The sequence below is a fragment of the Schistocerca serialis genome, chromosome 1 (genome assembly GCF_023864345.2).
Source record: "Schistocerca serialis cubense isolate TAMUIC-IGC-003099 chromosome 1, iqSchSeri2.2, whole genome shotgun sequence".
NCBI classification, from domain to species: domain Eukaryota; kingdom Metazoa; phylum Arthropoda; class Insecta; order Orthoptera; family Acrididae; genus Schistocerca; species Schistocerca serialis.
Window position 1 is genome coordinate 1,148,256,305 of NC_064638.1, and position 25,515 is coordinate 1,148,281,819.

Genomic DNA, 25,515 nt, shown 5'->3' on the forward strand with positions numbered 1-25,515 from the left:
GTTCATGTCTGGAGAACTTATTGGACACTCTAGTTGAGCGATGTCATTATCCTGAAGGAAGTCATTCACAAGATGTGCACTGTGGGGTCACAAATTGTCGTCCATGAAGACGAATACCTCGCCAATACGCTGCCGATATGGTTACACTATCGGTAGAAGGGTGGCACTCACGTATCGTACAGCCATTACGGCGCCTTCCATGACCACCTGCGGCGTACGTCGGCCCCACATAATGCCACCCCAAAACAGCAGGGAACCTCCAGCTTGCTGCACTCGCTGGACACTGTCTAAGACTTTCAGCCTGACCGGGATGCCTCCAAAGACGCCTCCGACGATTGTCTGGTTGGAGGCATATGTGACACTCATTGGTGAAGAGAACGTGATGCCAATCCTGAGCGGTCCATTCGGCATGTTGTTGGGCTCATCTGTACCGCGCTGCATGGTGTCGTGGTTGCAAAGATGGACCTCGCCATGGACGACGGGAGTGAAGTTGCGCATCATGCAGCCTATTCCGCACAGTTTGATTCGTAACACGACGTCCTGTGGCCTCATGAAAAGTATTATTCAACATGGTGACGTTGCTGTCAGGGTACCTCCGAGCCAAAATCCGTAGGTAGCGCTCATCCACGGCAGTACTAACCCTTGGGTGGCCTGAGCGAGGCATGTCATCGATAGTTCCTGTCTCTCTGTATCTCCTCCATGTACGAACAACATCGCTTTGGTTCACTCTGAGATGCCTGGACACTTGCCTTGTTGAGAGCCCTTCCTGGCACAAAGTAGCAATGCGGACGCTATCGAACCGTGGTATTGATTGTCCAGGCATGGCTCTACTGCAGACAACACGAGCTGTGTTCCTCCTTCATGGTGGAAGGACTGGAACTGATCGGCTGTCGGACCCCTTCCGTCTAATAGGCGCTGCTCATGCATGGTTGTTTACATCTTTGAGTAAGAATTGATCGTATCAGTTTTTGGGTGAGCTCAGTTTCCTAGAATGCTTCCCTAAAGCCTGCATTACGACCTCGTTACATTTACTTAATCGACGTGACTCTGTCAAGCGGCACACCTTTATTCGAACTGGACAGCTTTCCACTGTTCATCTGCAACGTCTCTTTCTTTCCAGACATCAATCTTCTAATCTGTTTGATCCGGCTCACCACGAATTCATCTCCTGTGCCAACCTCTTCACCTCACAGTAGCACTTGGAACCTACGTCTTCAATTATTTGCTGGATGTACTCCAATCTCTGTTTTCTTCTACGGTTTTTACACTCTACAGCTCCCTCTAGTACCATGGAGCTCATTCCCTGATGTCTTAATACATGTCCTACCATCCAGTCCATTTTTCTTGTCTGTGTTTTCCAAAATACTCCTTTCCTCTCCAATTCTCCGTGTCTTAATAGATGTCCTACCATCTTGTCCCTTTTTCTTGTCTGTGTCTCCCAAACACTCCTTTCCTCATCGATTCTCCGGATAACCTCCTCCTTCCTTACCTTATCAGCCCACATAATTTTTAACATTCTTCTGTAGCATCACATTTCAAATCCTTTGATTCTCCACTTTTCCGGTTTTTACTCCTCCATGTTTCACTAGTATACAATTCTGTGCTCCAAACGTACATTTTCAGACATTTCTTCCTCAAATTAAGGCCTAAGTTTGATACTAGGTGACTCTTTTGGCCAGAAATGGCCTTTTTTCCAGCGCTAATCTGCTTTCAATGTCCTCCTTGCTCCGTCCTTCATGGGTTACTTTGCTTCCTAGGTAGGAGGATTCCTCCATCAACTTTCTCGCTGTTCTCATTTCTGCTAATTCTCATTAGTTTACTCTTTCTTCGAATTACTCTCAATCCATATTCCGTACTCATTAGACTACTCACTTCATCCAGCATATCCTTTAATTCTTCACACATCCACTGAGAATAGCAATGTCATCAGTGAATCTTATCATTGATATGCTTTCACCTTGAATTTTAATTTTCCTCTTGAATCTCTCTTTTATTTCCGTCACTGCTTCTTCTCTGTATAGACTGAACATTAGGGGCGAAAGATTATATCACTATCTTACACGCTATTTAATCTGAGCACCTCGGTCTTGGTCTTCAACTCTTATTATTCCCTCGTGGCTCTTGTACACGTTTTATATTACCGATATTTCCCTATAGCTTACTCCCTTTTTCCACGAATTTAGAACATGTTGCACCATTTTACATTGTCGAACACATTTCCTGATCGACAAATCCTATAAACGTGTCTTGATTTTTCTTTAGTCTCGCTTCCATTATTAACTGCAACGTCAGAATTGCTCCTCTGGTGCTTTTACCTTTCCTAAAGCCAAACTGATCGTCATTTAATACATCTTCAATTTTCTTTTACATTCCTCTGAATATTATTCTCGTCAGCAACTCGGTTGCATGAGCTGTTAAGCTGTTTGTGCGATAATTCTCGCACTTGTCAGCTCTTGCAATCTTTGGAATTGTGTGGATGATTCTTTTTCAAAGTCAGAAGGTGTCTCGCCAGACTCATACATTCTACACACCAATGTGACTAGTCACTTTGTTGCCGATTCCCGTCAATAATTTTAGAAATTCTGATGAAATGTTATTTATCCCATCTGCCTTACTTGATATTAAGTCTTCCAAAGCTCTTTTGAATTCTGGTTCTAATACTATTCTATATCAAGTCTTGTTTCCTCTTTTGTTACGTCATCAGACAGACCTTCCGCCTCGTAGAGGCCTTCAACTATCCGCTCTCTCCTCTCCATTTAACAGTGAAATTCCCGTTGCACTCTTAATGTTACTATCCTTGCTTTTAATTTCACCGAAGGTTTTCTTGACTTTTCTATATGCTTAGTCAGTCCTTCCGACAATCATTTTTTTGTTCAGACTTCTTCACGTAGCCTGCTTAGCTGGGTGGTAACGTGATCGCCTCCCATGCAAGCGGGACCGGGTTCGATTCCCGGCGGGGTTGGAGATTTTCTCCGCTCGTGGACTGGGTGTTGTCTTGTCCTCTACATCGTTTCATCCCCATCCCGGCGCGCAAGTCGCCCAGTGTGGTGTCGAATGAAATAATACTTGCACGTGGCGGCTGAACTTCCCGGAATAGGGGCCTCGCGCGCATCCTATTCCTGTTAGACCATTTTCTGCTGGTGTTGATATTACCCTGCACTCGTCTGACCAGAAATCTTTGTCTTCTGTCCATTTCACTTCACTGATCCCCACTATAACTAGACTGAGCCTTAGCAATTCCTTTTTCAGATTTTCTAGCTTCCCTTTAGTGTTCAAATTTCTGACGTTCCATACGCCGACTCGCAGAACGTTATCCTTCCGTTGGTGTTTCAGTCATTTTCTCATGGTCACCTCCCCCATGGCAGTCCTGTCCCGGAGAACCAAATGGAGGATTAGTCTGCAATATTTTGCCAACACAGAGATCATCATGACACTTTTTCAGTTACAGGCCACACGTCCCGTGGATGCACGTTATGTTTCTTTACTGGTTTCCACTGCCTTCTGCATCCTCGTGCCGTTAATCATTGCTGATTCTTCCACCTTTAGGGGCAGTTTCCACCCCAAGGACAAGAAAGTGCCCTGAACCTCTGTCAGCTCCTCCGCCCTCTTTGACCAGGCCGTTGGCAGAATGAAGGTGACTTCTTATGGCGGAAGTCTTCGGCCGCCATTGCTGATAATTTTTATTCAAAATTTAAGCGGTGGCGGGGTTCGAACCCAGGACAAAGGACGTTTGGGTTACTAATCAAAACAATGGCCTTTTTTTCATGTTTGTTCGTCACTGTACTTGTCATTTCGTCTGGGCGGACGTCACATGATAACACTACAAGTTAATAATTGATTATTTCACTCAGCTTTTTTACTGCGGCCCCCAGACCACCGTTATTGACCTAGTATATGCACCGTACTGGGTTCTATTACTTACAAAATCTTCGAACCACTGAGATCTGCAGTGGGGCACTGTTGTCAAGCGCTTTCCGGAAATCTAGGAGTATAGATACTGGCTGTTGCCCTTCATGCAGGAGACCGTGCGAGAGAAAGGCAAGCTGAATTTCGCATGAGCGATGCTTTCTAAATCCGTCATGATTCGTAGACGGAAGCTTTTCTCTCTGAAGGAAATTTATTGTTTTCGAAATTAAAATATGCTTGCGAGTTCTGCAGCAAAGCGACATTAAGAATATTGTTTTATAACTTTGCGGGTCCATTCTTTTACAGTTCTTACGTACGCGACAGAGACTGGCGATAAATGCGGTCTAAGTATAGGGTCAATGCCGAAGAATATAAAGGCAAAGTGGGATTCCATCCAGTCCTGGCAACTTGCTTGTCGAGCCGTCCAGCCGCTTTTGAACGTCAGGGATGCCTACTTCTAGATCGTCTACACGTGAATTTGTTCAGTGGCCAGACGGTGGTATGGCTGGTAGTAATATTACCGGGCAGGCAGCAGCCGTGACAGGTAAGGACAAACAGCACTCAGATACCCGCGACTAATGGTTCAAATGGCTCTGAGCACTATGCGACTTAACTTCTGAGGTCATCAGTCGCCTAGAACTTAGAACTAATTAAACCAAACTAACCTAAGGACATCACACACATCCATGCCCGAGGCAGGATTCGAACCTGCGACCGTGGCGGTTGCTCGGTTCCAGACTGTAGCGCCTAGAACCGCACGGCCACTCCGGCCGGCCCACTACATAACTCGTTAAACAATTATCTTCATATTAACCTTAAACCACATTCACGCATCATTCATACTGCTAAAACACATTTATAACATTTTACATACACAAAAAGACAAAATTACACTTTATGAAAATACTAGAACAGTTTATGAAAAACATTCTATTACTTTAGTGCACTCTAGTGGGCACAATCGAAACTAAATCACAGTCCCCTATCCAGTACTCTCCTCTATCGACTGATACATTTATAACTACGTGTGCGCACAGTCTCGCGTCACCATCTGTCACTATCCAGCTCTGAGACACATCTGCCACTTAACCGCCTCCAAGGCATCTACATCTACATCTACATCCATACTCCGCAAGCCACCTGACGGTGTGTGGCGGAGGGTACCTTGAGTACCTCTATCGGCTCTCCCTTCTATTCCAGTCTCGTATTGTTCGTGGAAAGAAAGATTGTCGGTATGCTTCTGTGTGGGCTCTAATCTCTCTGATCTTATCCTCATGGTCTCTTCGCGAGATATACGTAGGAGGGAGCAATATATTGCTTGACTCTTCGGTGAAGGTATGTTCTCGAAACTTCAACAAAAGCCCGTACCGAGCTACTGAGCGTCTCTCCTGCAGAGTCTTCCACTGGAGTTTATTTATCATCTCCGTAACGCTTTCGCGATTACTAAATGATCCTGTAATGCAGCGCGCTGCTCTCCGTTGGATCTTCTCTACCTCTTCTATCAACCCTATCTGGTACGGATCCCACACTGGTGAGCAGTGTTTAAGCAGTGGGCGAACAAGTGTACTGTAACGAACTTCCTTTGTTTTCGGATTACATTTCCTTAGGATTCTTCCAATGAATCTCAGTCTGGCATCTGCTTTACCAACGATCAACTTTATATGATCATTCCATTTTAAATTACTCCTAATGCGTACTCCCAGATAATTTATGGAATTAACTGCTTCCAGTTGCTGACCTGCTATATTGTAGCTAAATGATAAGGGATCTATCTTTCTATGTATTCGCAGCACATTACACTTGTCTACGTTGAGATTCAATTGCCATTCCCGGCACCATGTGTCAATTCGTTGCAGATCCTCCTGCATTTCAGTACAATTTTCCATTGTTACAACCTCTCGATATACCACAGCATCATCTGCAAAAAGCCTCAGTGAACTTCCGATGTCATCCACAAGGTCATTTATGTATATTGTGAGTAGCAACGGTCCTACGACACTCCCCTGCGGCACACCTGAAATCACTCTTACTTCGGAAGACTTCTCTCCATTGAGAATGACATGCTGCGTATGGCAGGATCGGTATACGGCGCTACGCCTCAGCGTGACGCAGAAATAAGACACGTCAGAGGTCGTCGGCTAGCGCCTTCGCGGCCCTTCCGAGAGGAGTACTGAATGAATGCACTGTAGCAGAGGGACACGCGAGGGAGATAAGGCTGTAGTATTGGCTCGCTTTTCAGCCGCTCAGCTGTTTACAGAGGCCAAGGCCGGCCGTTAAATATCGGCAGCGCTGGGAACGCCGAGTATGCGATGCCCTGCCGGCCGCGGTAGCCGAGCGGTTCTAGGCGCTTCAGTCCAGAACCGCGCGACCGCTACGGTCGCAGGTTCGAATCCTGCCTCGGGCATGGGTGTGTGTGATGTCCTTAGGTTAGTTAGGTTTAAGTAGTTCTAAGTTCTAGGGGACTGATGACCTCAGACGTTAAATCGCATAGTGCTCAGAGCCATTTGAACCATTTTTTTGCAATGCCCTGTTTACACACCGGTACGCGCTTCACGAGAGAGCGGTTTAGTCTCACTGGCAAGGGGAATGCATCCGTCATGGATAACCGATTAGGCTCACATTCGGCAGATCGCTCGTGTACAGCGTAAAATGAAAGCCTATAAAGATATGTTCGCTCATTACTCCTCTGGATTTGAGAAAACCACTCCTAAAGCTCGTGACACGTAATCGACTCAAAATTGGCAGGAGCCATAGATAAACGAAAATTGAGCAGTTTTCGTCATGTGTTGGGTCCGCAAACGCGTATTTTCCTAGAAATCGAGGAAATAAACTGTAATGGTTACCGCTTATCTACCCGTAAGGTAAACGTTGTTCAACGGAAACGTAGCAACCAGGGCATTTGGCTGCGGAGCAAAGAAGCTGTGTTTCGAGTCTCAAATGCTTTCTGCAGTTTTTTCTCTCATTTGCAGTGTATCCGCATCGTAACTGGTAGGAATAGGTGGGTTAATAAGGTTATCAATAAGGAGCAATAACATGGTAGGAAAAGAAATTTCTCAAACGACTCGGATTAGCATCGAAATTAAAAATTTAATCCTGGTTGCCTTACTCTTTAACTCACTCTACGTCTACATCTACATCATTACTAAATGGTTCAAATGGCTCTGAGCACTATGCGACTTAACTTCTGAGGTCATCAGTAGCCTAGAACTAAGAACTAATTAAATCTAACTAACCTAAGGACATCACACACATCCATGCCCGAGGCAGGATTCGAACCTGCGACCGTAGCGGTCGTTGGGCTCCAGACTGTAGCGCCTAGAACCGCACGGCCACCCCGGCCTGCTACATCATTACTCTGCAGTTCACAATTAAGTGCCTGGCAGGGGGTCCATCGAAACACATTCAATTTATTCCTCCACTTCTCCGCCGGCCGCGGTGGCCGTGCTGTTCTAGGCGCTGCAGTCCTGAACCGCGGGACTGCTCCGGTCGCAGGTTCGAATCCTGCCTTGGGCATGGATGTGTGTGAAGTCCTTAGGTTAGTTAGATTTAATTAGTTCTTAGTTCTAGGCTACTGATGACCTCAGAAGTTAAGTCGCATAGTGCTCAGAGCCATTTTTTTTCTCCACTGTTCCACTTCCGAACAGCGCGTGGGAAAAACGAACACTTAAATCTTTCCGTGCGAGCTCTGATTTCCCTCGTTTTACTATGATCATCATTCCTCTCTATGTAGGTGGGCGCCAACAAAATATTTTCACACGCTATGGAGAAAGTCGGTGATTTAAATTTTGTGAGAAGATCCTACCTCAACGAAAAACGCCTTTGTTTTAATGGTTGCCACCCCAATTCGCGTATTAAATCTGTGGCACCCTCTTCACCATTTCGCGATAACAGAAAACGAGCTGACCTTCTTCTGACTTTTTCGATGTCCTCCGTCAGTTCTAACTGATGTGGATCATATACCGCACAGCAGTACTCCAGAATAGGGCGGACAAGCGTAATGTAAGCAGTCTCTTTAGTAAACCTGTCACATTTTCTAAGTGTTTTGCCGATAAATCGACCGAACGAGGTGGCGGAGTGGTTAGCAGACTGCACTCGCATTCGCGAGGACGACGGTTCAATTACGCGTCCGGCCATCCTGATTTAGGTTTGCCGTGATTTCCCTGAATCGCTTCAGGCAAAAACCGGGATGGTTCCTTTGAAAGGGCACGGCCGACTTCCTTCTTCATCCTTCCCTAATCCGATGAGACCGATGACCGCGCTCTTTGGTCTCTTCCGCCAAATCGACCAACCAACCGATAAATCGCAGCCTTCGGGTTCTTTCCCCCAACGTTATCTATGTCGTCGTTCCAATTTAAGTTATTCATAATCGTAATCCGTAAGTACTTACCTGAAATGGCAGCCTTTAGATTTGTGTCATTTATCCTGTACCCGAAATTTAACGGATTTTAGTACTCATGTGGATGACTTCACGCTTTTCACTATTCAGAGCCAATTGACACTTTTTTTTGCACCACAGAGGTATCTTGTCTAAATCATTTTACAAATGGATTTGATCATCTGATATTTTAACAATAGGGTGAATGATAGTATAATCTGCAAATAATCTAAGTGGGCTGCTCAGATGGTTTCCTAAATCCTTTATGTAGATCAGGAACAGCAGAGGGCCTACAACACTTCATTTGGGAACGCAAGATATTACTTCTGTTTTACTCGATGACTTTCTATCAATTACTAGGAACTGTGACATTTCTGGCAGGAAATCGCGGATCCAGTCCGACAACTGAGAAGATATTCCATACGCGTGCAATTTGATTAGAAGTTGCTTGTGAGAAACAGTGTCGAAATCCTTCTGAGAATCTAAAAATAAGGAATCAATCTGACACGACCCGTCAAATGGTCCAAATGGCTCTGAGCACTATGGGACTTAACATCTGAGGTCATCAGTCCCCTAGAACTTAGAACCACTTAAACCTAACTAACCTAAGGACATCACACACATCCATGGCCGAGGCAGGATCGAAACTGCGTCCGTAGCGGTCGCGCGGTTCCAGACTGAAGCGGCTAGAACCGCTTGGCCACCACGGCCGGCGACACGCCCCGTCGATAGCACGCATTACATAGTGAGAATAGAGCTAGTTGCGTTTCACGAGAACGATGCTTCCTGAATCCGTGTTGACTTTTTGTCAATAAATTGTTTTCTTCGAGGTAATTCACAATGATCGAGCACAGTATATGTTCCAAAATCCTACTGCAGATCGACGTTAGCGATGTGGTTCTGTAATTCAGCGTATTACTCGCATTTACTTTCTTGGGTATTGTGTGACTTGTGCAACTTTCCACTTTTTAGGTACAGATCTATCGACGAGCGAGCGGTTGTATATGATGGCTAAGTATGGAGCTATTGTATCAGCATACTCTGAAAGGAGGCTTGTTGGTAACCTATCTGGACCGCAGGCCTTGCCGTTATTAATTGCTTTAAGCTGCTTCGCTACACCGTAGATATCTGCTTCTAAGTGACTCATGTTGGCAGTTGTTCTAGATTAGAACTAAACGGCTCTGAGCACTATGGGGCTTAACTTCAAATGGTTCAAATGGCTCTGAGCACTATGGGACTTAACATCTATGGTCATCAGTCCCCTAGAACTTAGAACTACTTAAACCCAACTAACCTAAGGACATCACACACATCCATGCCCGAGCCAGGATTCGAACCTGCGACCGTAGCGGTCGCGCGGGTCCAGACTGTAGCGCCTAGAACCGCTCGGCAACCCCGGCCGGCTAGATTAGAACTGTGGAATATTTACGTGCTCTTCTTTGATGAAGGAGTTTCGGAAAATCGTGTTTAGTGACTCTGCGTTAGTGACACTGTCATCAGTAATGTCACGACTGTTACCGCGTTGTGAAGATATTGACTGCACCTAACCGCTGGTGTACTTTACATACGACCAGAATCTCTGCGGCTTTTCTGCTAGATTTTTAAACAGAGTTTTGCTTGGAAACTATTAAAAGCATCTCGACGTTTGCGCTACATTTCTAGCTTCTGTAAAACTGTACTAATCTTGGGGATTTTGATTTCGTTTAAATTTGGCAAGCTTTTTCGTTGTTTCTGTAACTGTGTTCTGGCCTGCTTTGTGTACCATGGGGAGCTGTGTCCTGTCTTATTAATTTATTTGATATACGTGTCTCAATTGCCATCGGTACTATTTTTAATTTAAGTTCTATTACTTTTCATGAATGGTTCTTGTCGTATAAACATTCGAAGCAAATATACTCACGCCACGAAGAACATCTAATGAATGCAATCTTCGGTAACTACATCGTTCCTTCCGAAGATCTAACGGTAAACAGACTTGGTTGACACTTAAAAATATTAATTTTTCGGGAATGCATACCACGCATACGAAAACATCAGCTTAAAAATCGAAGCTGTAAATTGATCACGAATTACGCTATGAATCCTTGTTGCACCCTGGCGGTTGTGTAATTCCCGCTGACGTTCCAGAAGCATCCTACAATTTGAAATGAAATAACCGTACCGTGCCACGCTGTAAACACGTCTATGGGTGTCTGTCTATGGGTCCCTCGTGATTAATTCGCAGCACTATTACTCGGAATTCTTTTCATACTGTACAACGAAGATTAAAATTTTAATTTTCTGCTATTTTTCTTACTTTGTTATTATTCCTCACTGATTACCTTATTAATGCTCCTTTTAATACCAATTCCGACATGTAAAAAAATACAAATAAAAAAACTGCATAATGCTCTTGATAATGGAACAGAGGTTCTCTGATGGCCAGCCGGATGCCTTGGTCGCTACACCAGTGGGTCTTCTGTTGAACAGCGTTTACCATACTGGCAGATAATCGCCAGCAGTCTTCGATTTCTAGGAAAGTACGCGTCTCCAGACCCCATACATGATGATGAAAAATGCTCGATTTTCAATTATCTAGTATTCTCTCAATTTTTGAGTCCCTTACGCGTCATGTACTTTAGTGGTGGTTTCCCCAAAGCCAGAGGGGTGTTGAGCCAAAATATCTTAAGAGTCTTTCGTTTTCGGTTGTACATAAGCCACCTGCCAGATATCAGCCGCATCGGTTGGCCACGTCTTAGACCTTCTCGTTGTGAGTCGCGATATTCCCTGTAGTATCTCTGCTGTCCCACTGCGAGCACTTCCTGCACATACTTGTAACCGTTGCACACTGAGAGATGCATTACATGAATCCTTTCGACAACCGCTTGTGCAATCAACGTCACGACTCATTGTCTAGATTACAAATACTGGTGCCGGCCGATGTGGCCGAGCGGTTCTAGGCACTTCAGTCTGGAACCGCGCGACCGCTACGGTCGCAGGTTCGAATCCTGCCTCGGGCATGGATGTGTGTGATGTCCTTAGGTTAGTTAGGTTTAAATAGTTCTAAGTTCTAGGGGACTGATGACCTCAGATGTTAAGTCCCATAGTGTTCAGAGCCATTTGAACCATTTGAACAAATACTGGTATATATAAAACTTCCCTTCAGAAGTCCACAATACGGCTATAATATAAATTAGTCGCAAATGGATTCTGTTAACTTATACAAGTACAATATCAGTTTGTAGAGACTAAAATGGAATGTTCACATAGACTCAGCCGTAGATAAAGCAAGTGGGCAAACTTCGGTTCATTAGTAGAATATGGAGAAAATTCAGTCTACAAAGATTTACGAAATGGGTCGTGCGACCCATCACATAATATTGCTCAGGGGTGTGAGAGACAACCATATAGAACTAACAGGAGATAGTGGGCATGTGTTGAGGTCAGTGCGGATGCTTACAGACTTTTGACGAGCAAGACGTCACGGATATGATGAAAATTCCGAGTTGGGAGTCACTTAGGGCCACTTCGAGAACATATTTCCATACAAGGCGACGTACCATTTGGCACAACCCCCCCCCCCCCTTTCCCGTCTCGCTATAGATGGCTCAAAGGTCAGCACACCGGACTTGGACTCTGGAGGACGTCGGTTCAAATCCACGTTCGGCCATCCAGTTTTAGTTTTTACGTGACTTCCCTAAATCGCTTCCCTGGAGGCAAAGGCTGCGAGGTGCCGGGGCTAGCAGTGTATTTAACACTAAATTCTTCTAGAATCTATATATGTAAATGATGCTCTAAGCCCCCCCCCCCCCCATTCTAACTCCGACTTTTGCTGTTGCACAAGGATAACAAAAAATACGCGAACTGACTCTAATCAACCCTGCCAGTGGAGTAGAAGAGAGTTTGGCACCTGCAATAATTTAATTTGATAAATAAGTTAAATAAACGAAGGTTTCATTAACATAGTGAGGTATGATAGGGTTGCTCTACCGATTAACAGAATGAAAGTTTTGTCCAAAATAACAATACAATTTATTAAGACTAAACACAAAATAATAAACAAAAACACTTGAAACCTTTACAATACGTCAAATTGACTCAAATTGGATACTCAAACAAACGCTGTGAATGTGGAGTTGTCCCCGAACTAGATTGTGAGGATTATGACGAAGTGGTATGTGGAGTCAATTCCTTGCAACTCAAATCTTAAGAGAAAACACACAGCCAACCCAACATTAATTGCTGCTACTCAAGACAGAACAAAGTTAGAAAAAGACGAACAGGCGCGCTCTGCTGAGCTCTGATTATCACCTAGGAAAATCCCTATCTGCCGGTGCTGCGGACATACATTACCAAACTGTCTTCTTAACTGCCAGAACACGATCTGGCGTACCGGAGGCGATGGCTGGTTGCTTCGACGTCCTCAACCGAAAGGCGAGAGCCGACTACTACTGAGCACCTGTACAGGGCAAACACAGAACATTCCCGCCCCCACGACAGTGGCCATGGTTAAACGTTCCAATCAGCAGCTCGAAAACCGGCGGAAAATTCCACTCCATTGCCGGACCACTACCATTCCACCAATGGAGATTCTTGGCGCCAATTTCTGCGCTGATTTTGCTACGTCACGGAGCTATGCCCTGAGCAAGCCAATCACAGTTACTATTTTGCAGAAAGCGCGGGAATTGTCCCGCCACAACTGCCTGGGTACACAAGTCATTCCCACGCCTCGCTGGTAGCCCGCCAGAAAGTGTTTTCGCTAAGATTCTGCGAAGTAACGGAACCTCTAGCCCAGCCGCTACTTCAGACCCCTCCGGGCGTGTTTTTTGACAATGTCAGCGTCTGCAAAGCTTTCACTCGACTTCCTCACACCCGTCGGCTTAGCAGAGCCCGCCTGTCACCGGACCACCCGGGTGATGAGAGACGCTGCGTGGGAAGTCCGCGTGTGAAGGAATAGCAACTTTTCACCGCATGCAATTAGAAGGGAGAATCGTAAGATAGAAATATGAGAGGGGGCTCATGCCACCTCTCAAGGGCAATGTCAATTTCCTTCCCCATCCTTTCGTAATCCGATCGCGTGCTCCGTCTCTAATGACCGCGATGTTTTACTCTAATCTTTGTTCTTTCCTCAGACATTAGTTGATTATTCTTGGTCTCTTCCTAATTCCTCTAAAATTAAATTTAAATCTATCGCTCCTGAAAGTGGCTTGTTCTTTTATTTTAAAATAAGTACTACATAGAGGGTTCTCTGAAACAGAAATATTTTTCCTGAACCTTAAACAAAAATGTTCAGATGTGTGTGAAATTTTATGGGACTTAACTGCTAAGGTCATCAGTCCCTAAGATTACACACTACTTAACCTAAATTATCCCAAGGACAAACACACACACCCATGCCCGAGGGAGGACTCGAACCTCCGCCGGGACCAGCCGCACAGTCCACGACTGCAGCGCCTCAGACCGAATCTTAATCCAGTGCTAAATATTTAACAAAAAGAAACAGTTCATTTCCATTTAAGGTTACTTCCTAAGATCTTTAAACCCTTAGTGAAAGCAGTAAGAACTAGACCTAATGTGTTGCTCTTGCTTCAATAAAAATTTACTGCCTTTTAAACTCACTACAAAGAATGAAAATATAAAATTTGTTACATTTGTTAACATCGAGTATAGATTTCAGTGTCAGGAAGTAGTTTCTGAAAGTATTTGTATGGAGTGTAGCCGTATATGGAAGTGAAACGTGGACGATCAATAGTTTGGACAAGAAGAGAATAGAAGCTTTCGAAATGTGGTGCTACAGAAGAATGCTGAAGATTAGATGGGTAGATCACATAACTAATGAGGAGGTATTGAATAGGATTGGGGAGAAGAGAAATTTGTGGCACAACTTGACTAGAAGAGGGGATCGGTTGGTAGGACGTGTTCTGAGGCATCAAGGGATCACCAGTTTAGTATTGGAGGGCAGCGTGGAGGGTAAAAATCGTAGAGGGAGACCAAGAGATGAATACACTAAGCAGATTCAGGAGGTAGGTTGCAGTAGGTACTGGGATATGAAGAAGCTTGCACAGGATATAGTAGCATAGAGGTCTGCATCAAACCAGTCTCAGGACTGAAGACCACAACAACAACAACAACAATACATTTTACGAGGAACGTTCAATAAATAGTATAACACTTAATTTTTTTTTCTCGGCCAACTTCGTTTGAAAAAATTCGGAATTTGTTGTGGGACATAGTGGAATATTCCCGCTCATCTATAGTTTCATGAAATTCCGATATTTTATAAAATGCATTTTAACCATCAGCTGTTTATTTGTTCCACTTGTCATCTATCTGTTTTCATTCTTAACCATCATCTAGGATGTAGGGTACAACAGATCAGGTACAAGCATCCCATATTCCTTTGAAGGTGAACAATATCGAAATAGTGTGGCGGACAGAGACTCGAACTCGAGACCTGGCAGAAGTAAAGCTGTGGGGACGAGGCGTGAGTCGTGCTTGGGTAGCTCAGTTGGGAGAGCACTTGCCTGCGAAAGGCAAAGATCCCGAGTTCGAGTCTCGGTCGGCACACAGTTTCAATCTGCCAGAAAGTTTCATATCAGCGCACACTCCGCTGCAGAGTGAAAATCTCATTGTGGAAATATCGAAATATCCAGTGACTGTACAGACACCTGAAATAATTTGTCTCAGAATACTGACAGTCATACATGGTGAACTCTTCGTCTTGTTCTTACTGTGCTTTTCTGTCTATTTGACATGAGATATGACCGTCCGTATTCTAAGACAAATTATGTCAGGTGTTTGTACAATTTCAGTGGATATTTCGATATTGTTCAGCTTCACAGGGATACGGGATGCTTTTAAATGATCTGTTGTGCCCTACATCCTGGATGATGATTAATAACCGAAATCGGTAGGTTGTTTGCACAATTTCGCTGGATATTTCGATATTGTTCAGCTTCACAGGGATACGGGATGCTTTTAAATGATCTGTTGTGCCCTACATCCTGGATGATGGTTAATAACCGAAATCAGTAGGTGACTAATGGGACAAGTAAACAGCTGATGGTTAAAATGCAGCATTTTATAAAATACATTACGATTGTTGAAGCTAATTGTGGAAACGTTAGAAATTCCGATAAGTAGCGGAGCTATAAGTATCCTTGAAAATGGCGTCTGTGTCAGAAACAGAGAGCTGTCATTGAGTTTCTTATAGCGGAAAACCAGTGCATCGCAGATATTCATAGACACCTGGCAGTCAACAAAAGCATGGTGAGTCGTTGAGCGAGACGTCTGTTTTCATCGCATCAACGTCGCACAATCCTGTCCGACTCCGACTCCTGCGACTCCTGCAATGTGTTAAGGTGTCGTAATGCATCGCAAGAACAGAGATTATTTTGAAAAATGGGTAGAAAGTTGATAAACTCGTCACTTTTCATTTGATTCTAATAGCAAAATCTGATTAAACTTCACCTGACTTCATGTTGACCGAATAACCGAATTTTGATGCAAAGAATAATGGTTCAAATGGCTCTGAGCACTATTCGACTTAACTTCTGAGGTCATCAGTCGCCTAGAACTTAGAACTACTTAAACCTAACTAACCTAAGGACATCACACACATCCATGCCCGAGGCGGGATTGGAACCTGCGACCGTAGCGCTCACGCGGTTCCAGACTGAAGCGCCTAGAACCGCACGGCCACACCGGCCGGCTGCAAAGAATAAACTGATAACAGTGATTGCAGAGACTTCTTATCTCTTCGGAATCTTAATTAAGCTGGTGGATGCACTGGTGATCATTTTGTCTGAGATTTTTTAAGAACTCAGTTGCTGGCGACATGGGAAGCAAAATGCAGGTTTGCACATGCACAGGAGGGCTCCCTGTGGCTTGCGCGCGGAGGGATTTCTGAGAACCGGGCGTTGTGCTAAGGGCAGGCGAGCGAGCGTCCACACTGCCTAGCGACCGAGTGACGTCACTGTCAGCGGCAACTGACGCGGCACGGGGGAGCACGTGGACAACAAGGCGAGTCGGCAAACGCGTTAAAGGAAGGGCTACGTCCTGTTGGCCCGACTGGGCAGCTTTAAGGCTTTGGCCCGATAGAGAAAATGTTGAACTGCAAGCTTTCTCTGCGCAGCGAGGGATTCCGAGAACCAGAGGCGGAAGCTGGGCCCGTGTCAAAAGATAGCATTCAGGAGACAAGCGCATCCCGGACGCCCTAAAATAAACACCAAACTCTTCCTGAAATTTTTTTTCGCTTGGCAGGAGGGTAACACCAGCGAACAGAACAACGTGTCTTCTTTCACACGGACGGAGAAAAGCCGTATGTAACTTCATAGTTCTCGCTGTCACCGTAACGTGACTTTGACGCATTAAATCAGTTGTGCTACGGAGCCAATGTACTAAAATTCAACTTCCCTATCACCTAACTTCGCCAACCATTGTCTGCTGTAACTTAATTTCATTGCGATTGATGTCCTTTACCGTGAACCAATTATTTCCATGGGATGTTTTGTTCTTTTAAGTTCGTACATCAAGGTTTATAACAAACTAACTACACCCCGCAGTGTCAGCCGCTGTTAAATAGTTACTTATAAGGAAATTCCCGAGTATGTATTTATTCCAGTCTTCTACTAGTCCACCTCCTCCTTCCATGTCTCTCTCTCTCCCTCTCTGTCCGTCTACTCCTCCCCCTTCTCTCTTCGCATCTCCTCCTCACCCTACCTATGTCCATTTCCTCCTTCCCCTGTCTGTCTGTCCACTCTTCCTCCCCCCTTCTCTCTCCAAGTTATCACCCCCACCCCAATAGGAGGATGGTGTTTCTTACCACACACTGTTCCTTTCCAGATCGTAACGTATATGTGTACCAAATTTGGATAAAATCGTTCCAGGGGTTTAGGATAAGCTTGTAACGTATTACTGTGTTTACGACGTTTCTCATCGAGCCATATACGTTATCTCGCATTTCTAGCTGCTTCTCTCACACAAATAAAAATTCAGAAATTCAGGGTCGCCACCAGCCCAAGCCTTTCCTAACCATTTAGAAAAAACGGAGCTGGAAAATTATTAGTTTAATTACTTTAATAATTTAATTACAAGTACGCAAATTTCTCTAAGCAGCCAGATAAATAGCACTCCATGTCGTGCAAGAAGCAACTTGATTAATTGAGGAATGGAAATCAGAGTAACGGGGTAAGATCGACACCAAAGAAGTTATCTTTCACGTAAATACTTTATTGTAACTAAATATTTGGTTGCGCATCCTAACTACACATAACTGGTGCCTGACTCGAAATATTTAAGTAAGAATTACGTGAGAATGTAACAGAGCACAATTTAACAATAGCAAGAAGAAACACAGAAAACGGGGGTGGGAGACAATGATACTATCATCTCCTTTGCATTCATACCATAAAAATATCTCAGTGAGATTTGCATTACGATTCTACGCATGCTCTATTCTGGACAGAGGTTTAACCAATACACAAGGCTTTGCGATAATTATTTAACATACTAACTGCGTCTGCTGCTTGCAAACGGCCGAACTAGAGCACTTGGTTCATTCCGACTCAAACTGTTGTGCTGCTTTGTAGAAAGTGCACGAAAGAACAGATATTCTTGCAGAAATTGTGACTCATTAAACAAGCAAACTGTTAAAATAAAGCCTATTGCGGTGCCGTGGTGGACCAGAAGGGTCATTGATTACCAAACACGTGGCACAAAATCGACACACAAAAGACAAAAGCAATTTCCACAAAATATGAGATTAAAAATCATTAAAAAAACTCGCTTCACACGCTTCAGTTAAGCTGAAGTTCTTAAGTATTTCAACAGTTAAACATAACGAAGTCCTAACTCAACCTGCTTCCTATCACCTGAAATCCCCCTTAAGAGCTACGATCCGTACTCACCAAGCGTTCACCGAAGAGTGCCCCTTTCTCTTTCCAGATTACCTAGCTCCCCGTGCAGCGGAAGCTACCAGAGGGGTAGCCCTCCGTCACCAACCTCACACACGAAAACAGCCTTCGACTAAGATGGGTAAACCTCTCTGTTCAGGTATTGGAAACCTAAGTTGGTCATCCTGTGCTCTCCTTCGAACGAGAAGCAACATCGTCTGTTCCCAGCAGACGATGACCAACTCAGCGTTTCCCACAAAACAAAACCAAAACCTCACATTAAAACACACATATAATAATCAATAGGCCTTATTTCAGTGCTCAGTCTTCCTGGAAGGGTTTATGAATTGAGCTAAAATCAGGTAGTAAAATGAATAGGTTGTACTGAATTCGACAGGCGTCTTATGAAACGACTTCACAGAGACGTTTCAAGCTATTTACCTGTGGTTTTGCCAGCGTACATATCAGATATATGTGTTTCACGCGTATTTGTTTCACCTGTATCTCTAGCGAAATTCGTCCTGCACCTCAAGATTTATGACGTCGTACATCCTAAACTATATGTGGTAGAACGACATAATTTTGCATGTCGTCCAGTGTATACGTGGCTATCGTCTGCGAAATACGTTGCGAATAGAGTTTGTAGCAAAGAAGTAATAAACTTAAACTTTATGCATGATGGTGCAGTTTTGCATGAATCTCAGTGTTTATGACCTCATATCTCGTGAACCATGTGTGGTACTATAATATAATTTTATACGTTTATTTAGCGGCATATGTGGATACCGTCTGTGAAATTTATAGCGAACAGTTAGTAGCACAGAAGTAATAAATCTAAAATTCTCATTGTTTATGACACTATATCGCGGAAACTAGGATAGATAGATAGATGGTTGTTATCCCCACACCGATTGTTGCCTGTCAGTAAGAGATATGTGTATCAAGTTTGATTGAAATCGCTCCTGTGGTTCAAGAGGAGACGTGGAACTTACATACACTGATGAGCCAATATACGACTTCTGCCCACCGCGACGTTGGATACCGCCTGCTGGTGCTGCGAGCACGTGACGGGGTAACAAAAGTACGAGGGATGGAACTTTAATAGTGGCAGCTAGTGTCTCTGAGCACTATAGGACTTAACATCTGAGGTCAACAGTCCCCTAGAACTTAGAACTACTTAAACCTAACTAACCAAAGGACATCACACACATCCATGCCCGAGGCAGGATTCGAACCTGCGACCGTAGCGGTCGTGCGGTTCCAGACTGAAGCGCCTAGAACCGCTAGGCCACAACGGCCGTCCTATTTATTTACAGCTCGTACAAAATATAAACGTGTTTGCAGGTTTTACTGACCTTCAAAGTAGTCACCAGCATTGTGTGTAACCCGTTGCAGCGATGTGTAAGTCGTAGGATACTCTTAGTAGAGCCAGTTGTGTTGACAATTCGAGCGGCGCGGTCTATTGCCCAACGAATTTGTAGCAGTTCTGAAGCGAATGCCGTGAAGTGTTTCCTTCAGTTCAGAAATTGAGTTCAACTTACGAGGGCTTAAGTCAGGAGAGTGCAGTAGGTGGTATATCACTTAGCAGCCCCATCAGTCAAACAAATCAGTAACAAACTTCCTGGCAGATTAAAACTGTGTGCCCGACCGAGAATCGAACTCGGGACCTTTGCCTTTCGCTAGCAAGTGCTCTACCATCTGAGCTACCGAAGCACGATTCACGCCCGGTACTCACAGCTTTACTTCTGCCAGTACCTCGTCTCCTACCTTCCAAACTTTACAGAAGCTCTCCTGCGAACCTTGCAGAACTAGCACTCCTGAAAGAAAAGATATTGCGGAGACATGGCTTAGCCACAGCCTGGGGGATGTTTCCAGAATGAGATTTTCACTCTGCAGCGGAGTGTGCGCTGATATGAAACTTCATGGCAGATTAAAACTGTGTGCCCGACCGAGACTCGAACTCGGGACCTTTGCCTTTCGCGGGCAAGTGCTCTACCAACTGAGCTACCGAAGCACGACTCACGGCCGGTACTCACAGCTTTACTTCTGCCAGTACCTCGTCTCCTACCTTCCTAACTTTACAGAAGCTCTCCTGCGAACCTTGCAGAACTAGCACTCCTGAAAGAAAGGATATTGCGGAGACATGACTTAGCCACAGCCTGGGGGATCTTTCCAGAATGAGATTTTCACACCTGCAGCGGAGTGTGCGCTGATATGAAACTTCCTGGCAGATTAAAACTGTGTGCCCGACCGAGACTCGAACTCGGGGCCTTTGCCTTTCGCGGGCGAGAGCTTCTGTAAAGTTTGGAAGGTGGGAGAAGAGGTACTGGCAGAAGTAAAGCTGTGAGTACCGGCCGTGAGTCGTGCTTCGGTAGCTCAGTTGGTAGAGCACTTGCCCGCGAAAGGCAAAGGTCCCGAGTTCGAGTCTCGGTGGGGCGCACAATTTTAATCTGCCAGGAAGTTTCATATCAGCGCACACTCCGCTGCAGAGTGAAAATCTCATTCTGATATCAGTAACAGCTTGCACTGTACGTGCTTGATCATTGTCCCGCAAAATGTAGATCAGGTCCTGCAGAAAGTGTCATCACTTCTGTCTCTAAGTTGGTCGTAGGTTGTGTTCCAAAACTGAACAGCATAGAGACAGAAGTGATGACACTTTCTGCAGGACCTGACCATCATTTTGCAGGACAATGTTCAAGCACGTACACTGCAAGCTGTTATTGATTTTTTTGGCTGATTGGGCTTCCAAGTGCTATACCACCTACTGCACTGCCCTGAATTAAGCCCTCGTAAGTTCAATTCGATTTCTAAACTGAAGGAAACACTTCACAGCATCCGCTTCAGAACTGCTACAAATTCGTCGGGCAATAGACCGTGCCGCTCGAACTGTCAACACAACTGGCACTGCTAAGAGTATCCTATGACTTCCACTTCTCTGGCAACGTGTTTTATACAATGCTGGTGACTACTTTGAAGGTTGTATACGAGGTGTAAATAAATAATTGCCACTATTAAAGTTCCAACCCTCGTATGTACGCGGAGCAGTCACGGACGGGCTATCACGCTAGCTAAGATATGGGCTACAGATGGGGAAAACCATTTAGATAAACGACTTTGACAAAGGGCTGATTATTGTTACGCAGAGCCTATGAACGAGTGTTTCGAAGACGACGAAGCTGTTCGAATGTTCACATGCTATTGTCGACAGCATCTACGGAATGAGGTAGGACAGTGAAACTAGCACCAGGCGCTAAATGGTTGGACATCCACGACTCTTCACAACAAGTGGGGTTCGGAGGCTTGTGTGCTCAGTAAAGTAAGATAGATGGTGATCAGCAGACCACCCCTATGTGTTCACGTGTTGACCCAACCATATAGTCAGATACGATTGCATTGCGCATCGGAGTATCGGCATTCGACGGTCGATCAACGGAAACGTATCGGCTCTTTGCGTAAATCATATTTTTGCTACTGTAAGTTGATGTTCGTCTCCAGAAACGGTGTCGTCGAGGTGAACGGCGGCTTAAAACGTGCAGCGCGCCGTGGATGCCGACTGATGAGAGCAGTATTATGCTAACGAAGACACTCTCCTCGGCTTCTATGGGATCTGTGGTGGTAATCGAAGACACGCTGACAGCCGCGAACCAACTGCATCGACGCGGGGGATTAGCCGAGCGGTCTGAGGCGCTGCAGTCATGGAGTGTGCGGCTGGTTCCGACGGAGGTTCGAGTCCTCCCTCGGGCATGGGTGTGTGTGTTTGTTCTTAGGATAATTTAGGTTAAATTGTGTGAAAGTTTAGGGACTGGTGACCTTAGCAGTTAAGTCCCATAAGATTTCACACCCATTTGAACACACCCACCTGCATCCCTTCATGCTTAATGTCTTCCCTGACGGCGATGTCATCTTTCAGCCTGATAATTGTCCGTGTCTTGCAACCAGAACCGTGCTGCAGTGGTTTGAGGAGCATTATGGTGAACTCACATTGATGTCTCGGCGGCCAGATTCACCTGATGTAAATCCTATGGAACCCGTCGGGGTGGCTATCAGGCGCCATGACCGCGCTCGCATATCTGCCGCCACTATTTAACGAATTAAATGATCTGTGCGTACACATCTAATACCACATATCTCCACAAACCTACCAACAAACTGTCGGATCCCTGTTACGCAGAATCGCTGATGTATTTCATTTCATAGACAGATAAGCAAGCTATTAAGCGGGTGGACATAATGTTGTGGCTCATCAGTGTACATACATACATACGAGTATAGACATATACATATATCCATTTTTGTGATCTCTATGAATATATTGTAAGATTTTGGATTCACATAGGTCTTGTTTTTGATTTCATAAGATGGTAAATTCTTTATTTTCAGCGGTTTAGGATAAAAATATGTGAATACACTGGCTCAGGATACGGTGCTAGGGCCAAATTTCATTCATATGTTAATCAGTGCATTGCGTAACTTTTAACTAAGCACTGCACCCTGAGCAGCGATCTATGTCGTTGCAGAAATGTGCGATACGGATCAAGGCAACTTTCACCCGGCTCACTTGCGCTAGAGATAGCAGGCCGCCTGCAACAGCTCATGAGAACCCCAGAAGAAGCACACAGACGTGAGAAAAGCTTTCACCACAGAAGAAGAGTGCTGATGAATGTACATTAATAGACGAACTTGTTTGGAGTGATTCAGGTACAGGCAGTTTACAGAATTCCGTAGCAGGGTTACGGGGGAGAAATATTCATCAGAAAAACATGCGAAGGACGCAATAAAGATCTTCGAAGTCAGCTGTCATCAACGAAACGACGACTGCACAATCAAGAAAGCAATAAAAATGTGCTTGTCCTTCGTGAAATCGAATACAGTGCAAAATATTCATACCGAAAGTTTGTACAAAGGTCAAAACAGGTTCCATGGGTCGAAGAAGACATTTGCTTGTCGATTACTTCGCACCGTTTCGCAGAAAACTTACAGCTTTCTCAGGGTAATCTCGGATAGCCTTTGCCTGCAGTGCCAACCTTACATTCTTGTATAAAGTGCAGTTTCAGTTGCCACCGAATTATTTTGAAGGGTGTTTTAGCTAGATTAGCTAATTCAAATCTTTGTACAAAAAAGGCAGTTGCATAATGTCTTGAACGAAAACTGCCGTGTCTATCTATTAGTTGCATAAACGTTTGATGAATTCAAAATAAACATGAGCGTTATATAGATCTTGTTGACCAGTTAAAACTTTTCTCAGTGCCAAGTCAGGAAACTGCATGTTCATTTCGAACGTTGACAGAAAGCTGCCAAAATACATTTTCCGATTTTTTGCGTGTTTCGACTCAATAGATACAATTATTTTTTTAAATCAGCCGTGTCTTTTTAAAAGCTAGACAACTCGCAGAATGTATCAGTAACATTGTAGCTATAGCAAAGTAATTATTTCCGTATCATTATTTCAGTAGAAACTAAGATATACTACGATTACATCACGTCAATGCGCGTCCCACAACTTTTAGCATTGTTCCCAAGGCAGACGCTATTCCTTAGTGATGTCACAGCGCCAGCCAGTCTCAGCATAGAGCGCTTACTCCCCAACCTTATTTTTCTACGGACCTTGGTTGGTACCGTGCGTATAGCATTTCAGCGCAATCAGCGGAGATCGGTGGGGCGTGTTTCCAGAGAAACAGGCATAACTTATAGCACTGTGGCGAAGATTTTACACAACATACCAACTGCAGCTCCTCCAAGCTCTACGATCAGATGACAGGGCCAGTCTTGCTGAGTTTACTGGGAATATACTGGAACGAATTGATCCAGGTACCTTAATAAAGTTAGGTTTTCCCATCAAGCGCCTTTCCACATCTCCGAGAAAGTAAACAGGCACAATGTCCTGATGTCAACCCAAAGTTGGTTGGACAGTGGTGCTTAATCAAAACAGGTCGCTTATTAAAGAAAGCTTTTAACAGCAGATTCCGATTATAAACTATGTCATATACACACATCAAAAAAAGTTTTGCACCACCCCAGTTGCCAGAACTCCTGAAGATAGACGTTGACTATGGATATGGTATCACAGACACAATCCATTTGACTGTTCAGAGATGCCACTAAACCCGCCCAAAGATGTAAACAACCATGCATGAACAAGGGGTCCGGCGGCCGATCAGTTACAGTCGTCCCACCAGGAAGGAGGTACGCAGGTTGTGTTCTCTGTAGTTCAACCATGCCTAGATGGTCAATCAAGCGGTTCGATCGCGTCCACATTGTTACTTTGTGCCAGGAAAGGCTCTCAACAAGGGAAGTGCCCAGGCGCCTCGGAGTGAACCAAAGCGAAGTTGTTCGGACATGGAGGAGGTACAGAGAGACAGGAACAGTCAATGACATGCCTCGCTCAGGCCGCCCAAGGGCTACTACTGCAGTGGATGACGGCTACCTACGGATTATGGCTCGGAGGAGTCATGACAACAACGCCACCATGTTGAATAATGCTTCTCGTGCAGCCACAGGACGTCGTGTTACGACGCAAACTGTGCGCAATAGGCTGCACGACGCGCAACTTCACTCCCGACGTCCATGGAGAGCTCTATCTTTGCAACCACGACACCATGCAGCGCGGTACAGATGGTCCAAACAACATGCCGAATGGACCGCTGAGGTTTGGCATCACATTCTCTTCACCGATGAGTATTGCATATGCCTTCAACCACACAATCGTCGGAGGCGTGTTTGGAGGCAACCAGGTCAGGCTGAACGCCTTGGACACACTGTCCAGCGAGTGCAGGAAGGTGGAAGTTCCCTGCTGTTTTGGGCTGGCATTTTGTGGATCCGACGTACGACGCTGGTGGTCATGGAAGGCGCCGTAACAGCTGTACGATACGTGAATGCCATCCTCCGACCACACTGAGATATCTACGCCGAATCGCCGTTGAGGAGTGGGACAAGCTGTACGAACAGTGCCTTGATCAACTTGTGGATAGCATGCCATGACGAATACAGGCATGCATCAATGCAACAGGACGTGCTACTGGGTATTAGAGGTACCGGTGTGTACAGCATTTTGCACGATCACCTGTGAAGGTCTCGCTGTATGGTTGTACAACATGCAATGTGTGGTTCAACATGGTTCAAATGGCTATAGCACTATGGGATTAACATCTGAGGTCATCAGTCCCCTAGACTTAGAATTACTTAAGCCTAACTAACCTAAGGATATCACACACATCCATGCCCAAGGCAGAATTCGAACGTGCGACCGTAGCAGCAGCGCGATTACGAACTGAAGCGCCTAGAACCGCTCGTCCACAGCGGCCGGATAATGTGTGGTTTACATGAGAAAATAAAAAGGGAGGAAATGATGTTTATGTTGATCTC